The sequence below is a fragment of the Ochlerotatus camptorhynchus genome, unplaced genomic scaffold (genome assembly GCF_037179485.1).
Source record: "Ochlerotatus camptorhynchus isolate MF236.1 unplaced genomic scaffold, CSIRO-AGI_Acam_v1.1 ptg000228l, whole genome shotgun sequence".
Lineage (NCBI taxonomy): Eukaryota > Metazoa > Arthropoda > Insecta > Diptera > Culicidae > Ochlerotatus > Ochlerotatus camptorhynchus.
This window is the reverse complement of record NW_027040718.1, coordinates 837,299-849,869: the sequence shown is the minus strand read 5'-3', so window position 1 is coordinate 849,869 and position 12,571 is coordinate 837,299. Positions and strand designations below refer to the sequence as shown.

Below are 12,571 nucleotides of genomic sequence, written 5' to 3'. Positions count from 1 at the left end.
AAATTAAACTTTTTCAATTTAGCAATCAAACCTTCATGCCAAACACTGTCGAATGCTTTTTCTATGTCTAGAAGAGCAACTCCAGTTGAGTGGCCTTCAGATTTGTTTGAACGAATTAAATTGGTAACTCTCAAGAGTTGATGAGTAGTTGAATGCCCATGGCGAAATCCAAACTGCTCATCTGCAAAAATTGAGTTCGTATTGATGTGAAGCATCATTCTATTCAAAATTATTTTTTCAAAAAGTTTACTTATTGAAGAAAGCAAACTTATTGGACGGTAGCTAGAAGCTTCAGCTGGATTTTTATCCGGCTTCAAAATTGGAACAACTTTTTCATTTTTCCATTTATCAGGAAAGTATGCCAAATGGAAACATCTGTTAAATAATTTTACCAGGAAAGACAAGGTACTCTCTGGGAGTTTTTTGATGAGGATATAGAAAATTCCATCATCACCTGGAGCTTTCATATTTTGAAATTTTTTAGTTATAGACCTTACTTCGTCCAAATCAGTCCCCCAGGAATCATCAAAAATATTTTCCCGAGAGAAAATATTCCGAAAATCCCGAGCAACCTGATTCTCAATAGGACTAGTAAGACCCAAACTGAAATTATGGGAACTCTCGAATTGCTTAGCAAGTTTCTGAGCTTTTTCCAAATTTGTGATCAAAATTTTACCACCTTCTTTAAGCGCTGGAATTGGCTTTTGAGGTTTTTTCAAAATTTTTGTGAGTTTCCAAAAGGGTTTGGAACTCGGGTCTAATTTAGAAACATTATTTTCAAAAGTTTTGTTCCTCAGGGCAGAGAATCGCTTTTTAATTTGTTTTTGCAAATCCTGCCAGATAACTTTCATGGCAGGATCGCGTTTTCTTTGAAATTGTTTCCTACGGACATTTTTAAGACGGATCAAGAGCTGAAGATCATCGTCTATTATAATTGAATCGAATTTAACCTCGCATTTTGGTACTGAGGCAGCTCTTGCTTCAACTATAGAAGTAGTCAGAGATTCAAGAGCATAATTAATTTCATCTTTGGTTTGCAAAGGAATGTTTGGATCGAAGTTATATTCCATAAATGTTCGATATTGCTCCCAATCAGCCCTATGGTAATTGAAAGTAAAGCTGTTGGGATTAGAAATTATTTCTTGGGATATTTCAAAAGTTACTGGAAGGTGATCAGAACCGAAGTCAGCATGGGTAACCAATTGGCTACAAAGATGACATGAATCAGTTAAGACCAAATCAATAGTTGAGGGATTTCTTGCAGAAGAAAAGCATGTTAGGCTGTTTGGATATTGAATAGTGTAATAACCTGCAGAACAATCATCAAACAGAATATTACCATTGGAATTGCTTTGAGCATTATTCCATGAGCGATGTTTTGCATTCAAATCACCAATAATGAAGAATTTAGACCTATGACGGGTAAGTTTCTGGAGGTCACCCTTGAGAAAATTCTTTTGCTGGCCTACGCATTGGAATGGCAAATAGGCAGCTATAAACGTAAGTTGTCCAAATTTTGTTTCAACAGAAACTCCCAAAGTTTCAAAAACTTTGGTTTCAAATGAAGAGAGAATTTTATGCTTGATTCGTCTATGAATAATGATGGCAACGCCACCACAGGGTCCATCAAGACGATCATTTCTATAAATCAAGTAATTTGCGTCCTTCTTAACCTTATGGTCAGGTTTAAGGAACGTTTCAGTTATAATGGCAATATGCACGTTATGAACTCTCAAAAAATTAAATAGCTCGTCTTCATTATCTTTAAGAGATCGAGCATTCCAATTTAAAATGTTTAATGCTTTAAAATCCATTACTGAATTTTAAAGTTATGACAATATTATTAGCAAATTTTACTCCAGTTTGAATAGCATCAAACATGGAGTTAGATTTAAGCATATCAGAAATCATGTCAATTAATGAATTCTGTAAAAATTCCATTTTAGGGGCAGTAATGCTTCCTAAGTCAAAATTGTCAAAATTTCCGTTAGAACGTTGGTTAGTATTTTGATTTCTACCCGCTGCGATAGCAGCATAGGTAGCTCCATTTACTCGCTGAACATTGTTAGCAGCGAGGGGAGTAGGTACAGATGAAACATTTGAAGCAGGGGTGATATTTGTACCTACGGGTACGAATGTAGAATTTGTTCCTCGCTGACCGTTGTTAACAGAACAGCAGAGGAATTTGTACCTGGTCGGAAACGTGGAGCGTTTCCTACCTGTCGGTTAGAACGAGATTGTAGGATCGCTTTGCGAGTCTTACATTCCCAAAAATTGGATTTGTGGTTTTCACCACAATTTGAACATTTAAATTTCTTAGGATCTTCCTTCACAGGACAGTCGTCCTTTGCGTGAGAGGAATCACCACAATTCATGCATTTAGCTGGCATGTAGCAATTTTTAGTTCCGTGACCCCATCCCTGGCACTTACGGCACTGAGTGAGGTTTTGGAAATTTCCTCCAGTCTTCCTGAAGTGTTCCCACTTCACTCGGACATGGAGCATAAGGCTAGCTTTTTCTAAGGCCTTAAGGTTGTTTAGTTCACTAGACTTGAAGTGAACTAAATAAAAATCATTAGAAATCCCGTTGCGCGAATCGCCAGGACGGGATTTCATTTTCATTTTGATTACTTGGAGTGGCACAACTCCAAGTAATTTTGCCAGTTCATCTTTGATCTGATCCAGGGATTCACCACTGGGCAGTCCTTTCATGACAACCTTGAACACACGTTCAGTTTTGGTGTCGTAAGTAAAAAATTTGTGCTTCTTCTCAGTAAGATACTTGAGAAGACATTTAAATCCGTCCAAGGTTTCAGCCAATACACGGCATTCACCCCGACGTCCAATTTGTAGTGAAAACTTAACTTTCACGAAATTCAAAAGTTCCATGCGAAGAGCATGGAAATCGGTAGTGGTTATCACAATAGGGGGAATCTTTTCCTTCTTGGCATTAAGCCGGGAAAGTTTACTAGAATTTTTCTTGGATGATGGATCATTCTCATCATCCGTGAGCAAATCAAATTGATTACTCAAATTAATTTCTTCAGAAGGGGGGTCAAGAGTTTGCCCCTTTCTTTTGCGTTTAGGCGCCATGGCGGCAGTAAATTTTTTATCCAAATCGACTTCCAAGCAGATTACTATAAGAATCTGAAGGATCGAAGAGGAATTTTCCAAATCGATATCCAAGAAGGATTACCTCGGGTAGGGTCCAAACAAGGATCGAAGAGGAATAAGAGGAGTTGAACAAGGTAGAAAATTTTTACAGGTTGAGCACTGAAAAGTGCTGTTTAAATTTGTTGTAGCTTTAGGTAGTAGTAACACTTCCTTAAGCAAAAAGCAAATAGATCCGCACGGCAAGAGAGCACGATGCGGACTGATTGAATATTTATCAGTTATTCGAGCGTGTAACCGTCATCCCTTCTTATTTTTACTCGTTTCTACATTTTTACAGTAGAGAAAATAAATAAAAGTATTAATTTATCTGAACAGGCATAGAGAAGACCAATGACGTGGAACAGGATCATAAATACGCCGAAAAAAGTGTTAAGTGTCTTTCTGCTAAAGGCTACTTGTTGAGAGAAGGAGTTTAACGAGAAAAACTTAAAAGGGGAGGAGCTTTAGCTGGGTTGGCACTGATATTCTGCGGCCTTCCAACCAGACACCAGTTCAACCCCTGTCCAGCAGCAAACGGGCCGAGACTCTTGCGAGTGCCCAATCATTGAACCAAAGAATATGGGATTGTCCAGTCCAATTTGCTGATTTTTTGACGTAGAACTACGTCTTTGTCGACTATACTGGGGTGCAAGTCAAAAAATATGTGTGGTGAAGGAGTGTTAGGTTTTGAACGCTTGTAACTTTGTCGTTTATAGATGAAATTAAAATCCAAATACGCCAATCGATAGGATATAACATTACGAACCTGTTGAAATAAATATTTTTCCAATTTTTCTGTAATTAAACTTTTGAAAATGTACAAATGATAATTTTATCACTGATTTCATGAAATAAACCTTTTTCCCAAACCCAGTCATCATAAACGAATACCACTTGGTTGCACATCATTCTGCTTGAATCTGAAAAGATATAAATCAGCGCTGGTCTCATGCCACTGCTCATAACATGCTTTAATAAGCAATTTGTACATAGTAGGTTAAGTGTATATAGTAGAGTAGGTTAGTTTTAAGCTGTAAATAGTAGTATTAAGTAGTTTCTCTTCAAATTCTAAAAACAAAACAAACCAATCCCACCAAGGTGGTCGACCGTGTACTAAGTCTAGGACTAATTCTGTAAAACAAATTTTGAATTTTGACCATACCTAAAGATGAAGAAAGCAATTAAATCACTCCGTAAAAAAAAAAAAAAAAAAAAAAATTTATATGGTAATCGTCCAAGTTAAACTAAAATAAAGATCATTTAAACTAAAAAAAAAAAAAACTGCCACTGTTCATTAACGCTTCGGACGGCGTGGCGCTTCGTCCTGCAGTAAGCAGGACCAAATCAGCGGCTTAAGGTGGATCACGGCGTGACCACAATGAGGAAAAGCACACACGCCCTTCACAACAATCTCTCGGCCCCCCCCTCAACAACCTCTCCTACCCTCCCCCACCATCAAACCTCTCCTACCCCCCCCCATCATCAAACCTCTCCTACCCCCCCCCCACCATCAAACCCCTCCTACCCCCTCAAATACCTCTCCTAAACCCCCCCCCCTCAAATACCTCTCCTACCCCCCCCCCCTCAAATACCACTTCTAAAACCCCCCTCAACAATAACCCGAAAACGAGACAGACTTTAACGATCCCTTTTTTCCGGGAAATAAATTTTAAACATACCACAATCATTAGTAAAACCAAGTTTTACCAAATTTGAACAAAAAAATTGCATTGAAGACATGTTTGATGACATTCAGTTGGTGAATTACACACAACTGACGGTAAAACATACCTGGTGCCTCTATAGATGCAATTATATTAACATCCAAAGTCCATCCTATTTTACATATTCTGCACAAAAGAAACTTTCTGCTCCGCCCCATTCATAAAAAACTGCGGGAAATCCTATCAGTTTCTGAACCTGAAAAGATATAAAACAGCGCTGCTGTCATGCTTTTGCTCATTGTCGCTTCGGACGGCGTGGCGCTTGGTCCTGCAGTAAGGAGGACCACCCGCATAAACGCGGACCATAAATTGACCTTACCTAAAATGGTTAAAAAATATTTATAATCCCTGCTAAACTTTAACTGAAATGGTTATGGAACTTTACATGAACGTTTAATGATAAAGTTTCAACCTTATGTATTATGGTTTTTTGGAACTGGACCTTACAAATAATGGGTTGTTAAGAACCATTACCATTCAAAATTCTTGTTTTCTCCATACATTTTCGGAAAGAGAACTATATAAGAACGTTTTTACTTATGATTTGAGAACATTAATGGTAATGGTTATGGTAGTCAGTAAGGTCCATTAATGGTTTTGTATTATCGCTCAACTTTACGTGGAATATATCGTGAATTGGTAATCAGTAAATTACAGGCAACCAATTCGCGATATATTCCACATAAAGTTGATCGATGTTACAAAACCATTCGTGGACCTTACTGACTACCATAACCATTACCATTAAAGTTCTCAAACCATAAGTTAAAAGGTCCTAATATAGTTCTCTTTCCGAAAATGTATGGAGAAAACAAGAATTTGGAACGGTAATGGTTCTTAACAACCCATTATTTGTAAGGTCCAGTTCCAAAAAACCATAATACATAAGGTTGAAACTTTATCATTAAAGGTTCATGTAAAGTTCCATAACCATTTCAGTTAAAGTTTAGCAGGGATTATAAACAATTTTTAACCATTTTAGGTAAGGTCAATTTATGGTTCGGGGCAAATCAGCGACTTAAGGTGGATCACGGCGTGACCACAATAATGATGAAACCCCCTCCCCCTTTCACAACAACCTCTCCCCCTCCCCCTTCACAACAATCTCTCCCTCTCCCCCCTTCACAACAATCTCTTCCCCTCCCCCCTTCACAACAATCTCTCCCCTCCCTCAACGACCTCTCCTAACCCCCCACCACCACTCATCAACAACCTTTCCTAACCCCTCCCCCACTCATCAACAACCTTTCCTAACCCCCCCCCCCCACCCCCCAACAACCTTTCCTAACCCCCCCCCCCCACCCCTCAAATACCGCTCCTAACAAATCAATATCTATGTGTCGGCCACATAGGGGAAATGACTCGGGAAATGACGGCTTCGGCTTGCCAGACTATTTTCGGCAACCCAAATTGAAACACTATTTTCACTGGATTTTCTTACGAAAACACTTCGCTGAATGCATGCAAACGATTCTTTATGCTTTCAGCTTCAATTTGACTATATTTGTACCACTGAGAAAAAGCAATCTAGCAAGGTTTTCTTGAAATGAAACACACACACTACAAATTGTAGCTGATTTCGAGTTGCCGATAATAATAGAACAGCAGATTTACATGCAGTTCAAATGGAACGGTTGCCGAAGAAAAACTGGTTGCCGACAATACTCGCTCTCACTAGAGAAGATTGGAGCTTTTTAAAAGCGTTTCAAAACAGTTTTTGACAATTCTTTCGACTGAAATTGTTAGAGCAGCTGGCGAGCCGGAGATGAACCAGCTTGCGGCTGAAAATCTCCTAAATAGAGATAATAATAATAGAGCAGCTGGCAGCAAAAGATTGTAAACAAACCAATACTGCATATGTGTGCGCTCCTCAGAGAAAAAGGCTATAGAAAGAAGGTCGCTGCTTAGGTTGCCGAGAATACGTAATTTCCCCTACTTAAAATATGTACATTTAAAAACCATGCGTGACCACACATACTATTCATTTGCGTGTAAATTTCATGTGTACTTCTGAGTGGATTCTGTTTATGTGTGGTCAAATGAAATTTCACATGGATATTTGTAAAGAAAATGTGTAAATTGTTTTGAGTCAACCATAACCGAAACATTGAAATACTTGAAAATTTTAAGATAAAGTATAATAGTATAATAGTCAAAAATGCATGAAAAACAACAATTTTGTGTGGTTCTACGTCATACTGCGGTCGTGTCTAGGACACAACCCTTTACTTTTTTTTTTTTTCGAAGCTTCTAAAGTTTTAAACATTTTGAAATTCATTTTCAGAGAGATCCATGTACCATTTTGATTGTTTATTTGGTTCTACATCAACAGACTGGGCTTAGTCCTAATGATGGATTAAGCAATTCTAGGAAATACAATATAGTCAAGAAGTAACAAGCTACAAAGGCCGTGAAGTCCAACTTGATTCCTAATTCTTAAAAATATATCACGGAATCTCTGACGCAGTGTCTCGCGTGCCAATTTGAAAATCAAATAAGGAAGCAACACGATTGAAAACCCTTTGTAGCCCATTGATAGCACCATACGAAGAAAAGGTATCCTCATCATTGCGTTGTTATGGAGTGCTCGTGGTTAAACGTTAACGTCGATTTGTTGTAGAATAGAAGGACAATCGATTCTGCCCTGTAGAATGTCTGCCACAAACAGGGCCCTTGTCGTATCTCTTCGACTCCACAAAGGATCCAGGTGAATTAACTGGCACCGACTTACGAAGCTTAGAAGGCGATGAGGATCCCTCCAAGGCAATCGTCGAAGGGCAAACCAGATGAATCGTCGTTGAAAAGACTCTAGGTACTCTTTGTACACTGTTTTGGTAATTGGGATTCCATACAGAGCAGCAGTATTCTAACACCGACCGGACGAGGGAGCAGTAAAGCGACTTCAAATAGTAGATGTCCGTGAAACTTTTAGCTATCCTGAAAATAAAGCCGAGCGTTTTGGATGCCCTGTCGATCACGTATGAGATATGCTGGCTGTATGTGAGTTGACAATCTAAGATGACTCCCAGAACCTTAATGTGATTCACACGATGTACGTCAACGCCTTCTAGGATATAACTGAATGTAATTGGATGTTTCTTCCGTGAGAACGTGATTACTGACCATTTTGTTGGATTTACAACCATGCGGTTCAGTTGGCACCAATTAGCAAAAGCATTGAGTCGGAGTTGGAGAAGGTGGCAGTCAGCGATTGCTCGGATTCGGAGATAGATTTTCATGTCGTCTGCGAACGACAGTCGTGGACCGCCGAGGACGAAATTGACGTCGTTGAAATACACAAGAAATATCAACGGTCCGAGGTGGCTACCTTGCGGAATACCCGAAGTGGCAGGGAACGAAGGAGATCGGCAGTCATCGATTGCAACTTCCAACTGATGATCAGATAGAAGACTGCCGTTTATACCGAGCCTATCCAGTTTGGCGATCGCTATAGGATGGTTCAACTTGTCGAAGGCGGCTGATAGGTCAGTGTAGATGACATCTGTTTGCATATGGTATGTCATACTTTCCGTAATGTACGAGGTGAGACACAGAAGGTTGGTTCCCTATGGTTCTGGTTCCCTAACGAACAACTCGAACAGTTATGATATGGCACACAACGATGTGATGCCGCGATAGTTGTCGATGCTTCTTTTGCATCCCTTCTTATGCACTGGAAATATCTCAGCTGATTTCCAGCAGGAAGGAAACACCCTACTGGAGAGGGACATTTTGAACAGAAGGCAGAGGGGAGCCACCAGGCTATCGATGCGTTGCTTGAGAAAGACGGAAGGAACTCTGTCAGGTCCAGGCTTAAATGAAGACTTCAGTTGCGAAGCCGCCCTAGTTATCATAGCAAGGTCGATGTTGATAGCTGCCAAAGATTGACCAGACATTACTGGCTGCTAGAGAAACTTGCTCATCAGGTAGGTTCTCATCCGAGAATACACTCGCAAACTTGGTTGGTTGTCCTGAGGGGATGAAGCTTCTTCGCCGTTCAGTACCATAGTCGATGGAAGGCCAGACTCCTTTCGTTGCTCATTAACATAATTCCAAAAAGTTTCCGGGTGAGATCGAAGCTTCCGTTGAACATCTCGTTGATAACGCCGATAACATTGGCGACTGGGCCTTGAGTTGTAGGGTGTGGTACTTGGTGTATTTTCTTAGGGTGGCTCTTTTGGAAGACTTTAACATACGGAGTTCACTTGTTTGCCAAGGATGATGATTACCTTGTCTAGGAACTTTTTTTTCGGAACGTGTCGCTCAATGACATACGCCAAAATATGTGAGAGTGTTTGGGCAGCTGCATTGACATCGGCAGGGATACTTCAAATTTTTGTGTTCTGAACCTAGAAACACTTAGGTCCTAGAAACTGATTTTGATTTCAATATTTAGGTAACTGATAAATTTACCAGACCGTCGGCTAAGAAATCTTTTCAATGTTCTGGTCTCGGAAAATTTGGCAAGTTTTTTTTTAAATTCAGGAAAATTTAAAGATTTCTAACTTAAGTTTGAGCTTTTGAAAATCTACACACATCAATTGAAATTTATTATATTCTGGACTTTGAAACAGTGTGAAGTGCTTAAGAACATTAAAACAAATCAGAGTATAGGGAAATATTTCAATATTGAGAGATCTTGAGAAAATTGCGAGGAGTCGATCAAAGTTGTGGATGTGGAAGTCATTTTATACACGTGAATTTGTTAAACCTTGGGCCAAGATCAATTTTTAAGATTTTAAGGCTTAGTTTACAAGATCGTGGAAGTTCTTGAAAATGAAAAAATAACAGGGTTCCATGCCTAGAAAAATATGAAAAATCACAGACTATTTTGAAACCATATTTAAAATGAAAAATAACAAGGTTCCAGACCTAGAGAAATATGAAAAATCACAGATTATTTAGAAACAATATTTACTATTCCGGGACATTGACAATTTTTCGGGGTTCCTGACTTCAAGAAATTGTCAAGAGAATATAAAATATAAAAAAAAACATATATTTGTATCCGTTAGAACATTTCCAAAGCTTCAAAATCTTCAAGAATACCAAGTTGGAAATAATTTGAAGATCTCACATGATCGTAAATCAGTAACAAAATTCGGTGATCCATTTTTTTTTAAATTTACCATCTTGAGCTTGTTTCTGATTGCCGTCTTTATTCCACTTTATAAAATATAAAGTTTTAGAGAAGAACTACGTAGCACTAGCAGAGACTTGTCGAAGTACGATCTTAAAATCTATGCCCTAGATGGTGAATGCACGTTTATAAAGCAACACTATGCTGGAGAAGGCGAGATCGATTCCCGGTAGGTAGAGCATATCTCCAAGCTGTAAATTCTTAGAACTCGTAAAGAACTTCATGAGAATATAGTAGCAAGTATAACACAAGAGACTGCCCTCAAAAATAAAAGTTATAATTTTCCACGGGGCAACCTCTAAATTTATGCCTTAAGGTGAGAAACCCATTCTCTGAAAGTTTTTGCTCATTTGGCTGTAGGATGAGCTGGTGCTTTTAGTTTGAATTTTGTATGAAGAATTTGTATAATATACATGAAAAAATAACACTTCTACACTCTTTCGATCATAAAAAAGTTTACTTATACTCGATTTGATTCAGATTTTCAAAACTTGTAGTTCAGTTAGTCAGTAACAACTTTGCTTAAGATTGAATTGAGTTTTATTGAGATATTCGCTTTTGAATATATATGAGCATTTGTTATATAAAAAATTTCAACCAAATCTCCTATATGACCATTAAACGAAAAGTGCCAGCCTGTGTAACGTCAAAAAGAGCTGAAACGTTCAGATAGTGGTTATCGCACCAAAAAAACATGAGTCTGGATGTTGGCCTGTGGAAAATATGAACTTTTATTTTTAGTGGTAATCTAGTTGATACGTTGCATAAGCTGCCTTATTTTGTTGCAATATACGAGCAGAAAGCACATAATTAATTAATATATCCACAATACTAACTTGAATCGTGATACTGTCTTCACCAAAGTTGTTCCTTATAATTTAAGCTACATGCTGAAATTTTGAGTTTAATCGAGTTTGCTGTACCAGTTCTATGCACGAAAGAGTGAAGGAATATTACTTCTCCATACATTTCAATCAATATCCCCATATAAATTTTAAATCAAAAACGCCAGCTCGTGTTACATCCAAATGAGCTGAAAATTTCAGAGTGGTTTTCTCACCTATTGGCACAAATCTAGGGGTTGGCCCGTTGAAAAAAAATGACAAAAAATTACCCCCATATAAATGTGGGCCAGTCCATATCCTAATACAAAAATGATAATTCCTTAGAAAGGTGTCAATCAACGATGCAATTCCTCAAGAGTAAGTTAATCATCTCACTTTTATAATATTTGATCATTTTAGAGTATGTTTAATGATATTAGAAAAAAATCTTATGTGATTTAATGTAAATACATTATAAGCTTTCTGCTAAAACACATAATTTTGCATCCCGCTTCATTAACTACACTATTGTCATAATTAATTACACTACAGAGGCGATAGTAATTGCACCATCATCTTACACAAAAGTGACATGTAAAAATACCCCAATTGCTTCGTACGAAAAGAAACGTGGTCACTTACTTCTTGCAACAGAAAATCTGCAACGATATGTCAAGGAAACTGTTTGCACTACTGATCCACTTATATGGTCTACACTGCTTATTTTTTGTTTCTTTCTATATCACTTAAACACCGCTAAAATTTGCTTTGAAACAATTCACCTAACTGTATCTTTGAAACGCACCTGACGGGTTAGTTACTTCCACTCGAAATCCGGGTTGATTTTGGACTGTCGCCTGCTGTGGTTCCTCGTTGTGCTTTTATACAAGTTTTTCCCCCGCGTGAAGAGTTTTTCCTGTTCTGTGACACGCCGTTTTTCCGAGCCACGGTGGATAAAGCGAAACACAATGATAACGGCGTCGGTTGTCGTCATTCACCGTCAGCATAGTAGACTTTCCACGATTGTGCGCGATTTTCTCCATTGAGAAGGAACAATATTGTGCTGGTGCAGGCGGCGCGGATCGATTCGAGTGGAGTTCGAGAAAAAGCAATCGAGATCTTCTCCTCCGTTTCCAGCAGACTCCGGTGTCCTGTTTGGGGGAGGAAGTAGATCATCTTTCATAGCTAACCTGTTGCAATTGAAGATGGAATTTTGGAGCGAGGATGAAAGGTACTTGGGCTTTGGGAAAAGAAGGAGGGCGAGAAAAAGAGACAGTCATACGCACTTGTTGATGATTATCAAATAACCACGTCACCCCTCTAGTTAGTGGGACGTAATCCGGGAGCAATAGGTAGCGCGCAATATTGCTTTGCACAAATCGATCAGATTAAAAATTAATTAAATCCGGTCCTACCGGGGTGTTGAGAGTTTGAGTGGGACTGTACTTATCTTGAAACAAGGTGATTATTTGCGATAACCACGTGCTAGTTATGTTTGGTTTGGTTGTATAAATTTGATTTGATCTTGATCTAGGCTCAAAATAACTTGGGGGGTGGTAGTGTATACTGGTAAATGTTGTCTTTTAAATAAAAACTGTATTTGCTGGGTATGAGCACGTCATTGCAGAGGCGTAGACAATCGATTTCATTTAAATTTTGGATATTTTACTTTTCTTACGTATAAGAAGGGGGAAAGACACTTTAAGGCTCGGTTTTTGATCCGAGAGGCAT

At 38.6% G+C, this 12,571-nt stretch overlaps 1 protein-coding gene across 3 annotated transcripts in view; it reads right to left on the bottom strand.

Annotated features, from left to right (window-relative positions):
- The window catches only part of LOC135704004 (neuropeptide F), a 71,768-nt gene extending 60,077 nt beyond the window's left edge, over positions 1–11,691 (bottom strand). Inside the window, exon 1 of one of the 3 annotated variants that reach the window (XM_065225369.1) lies at positions 11,483–11,691. The gene's annotated coding sequence lies outside the window, so the exon portion shown is untranslated. The remainder of the gene's footprint in view (positions 1–11,482) is intronic. The other 2 variants (XM_065225368.1, XM_065225370.1) reach the window with 2 other exon arrangements.
- Between the last annotated feature and the right edge of the window lie 880 nt (positions 11,692–12,571).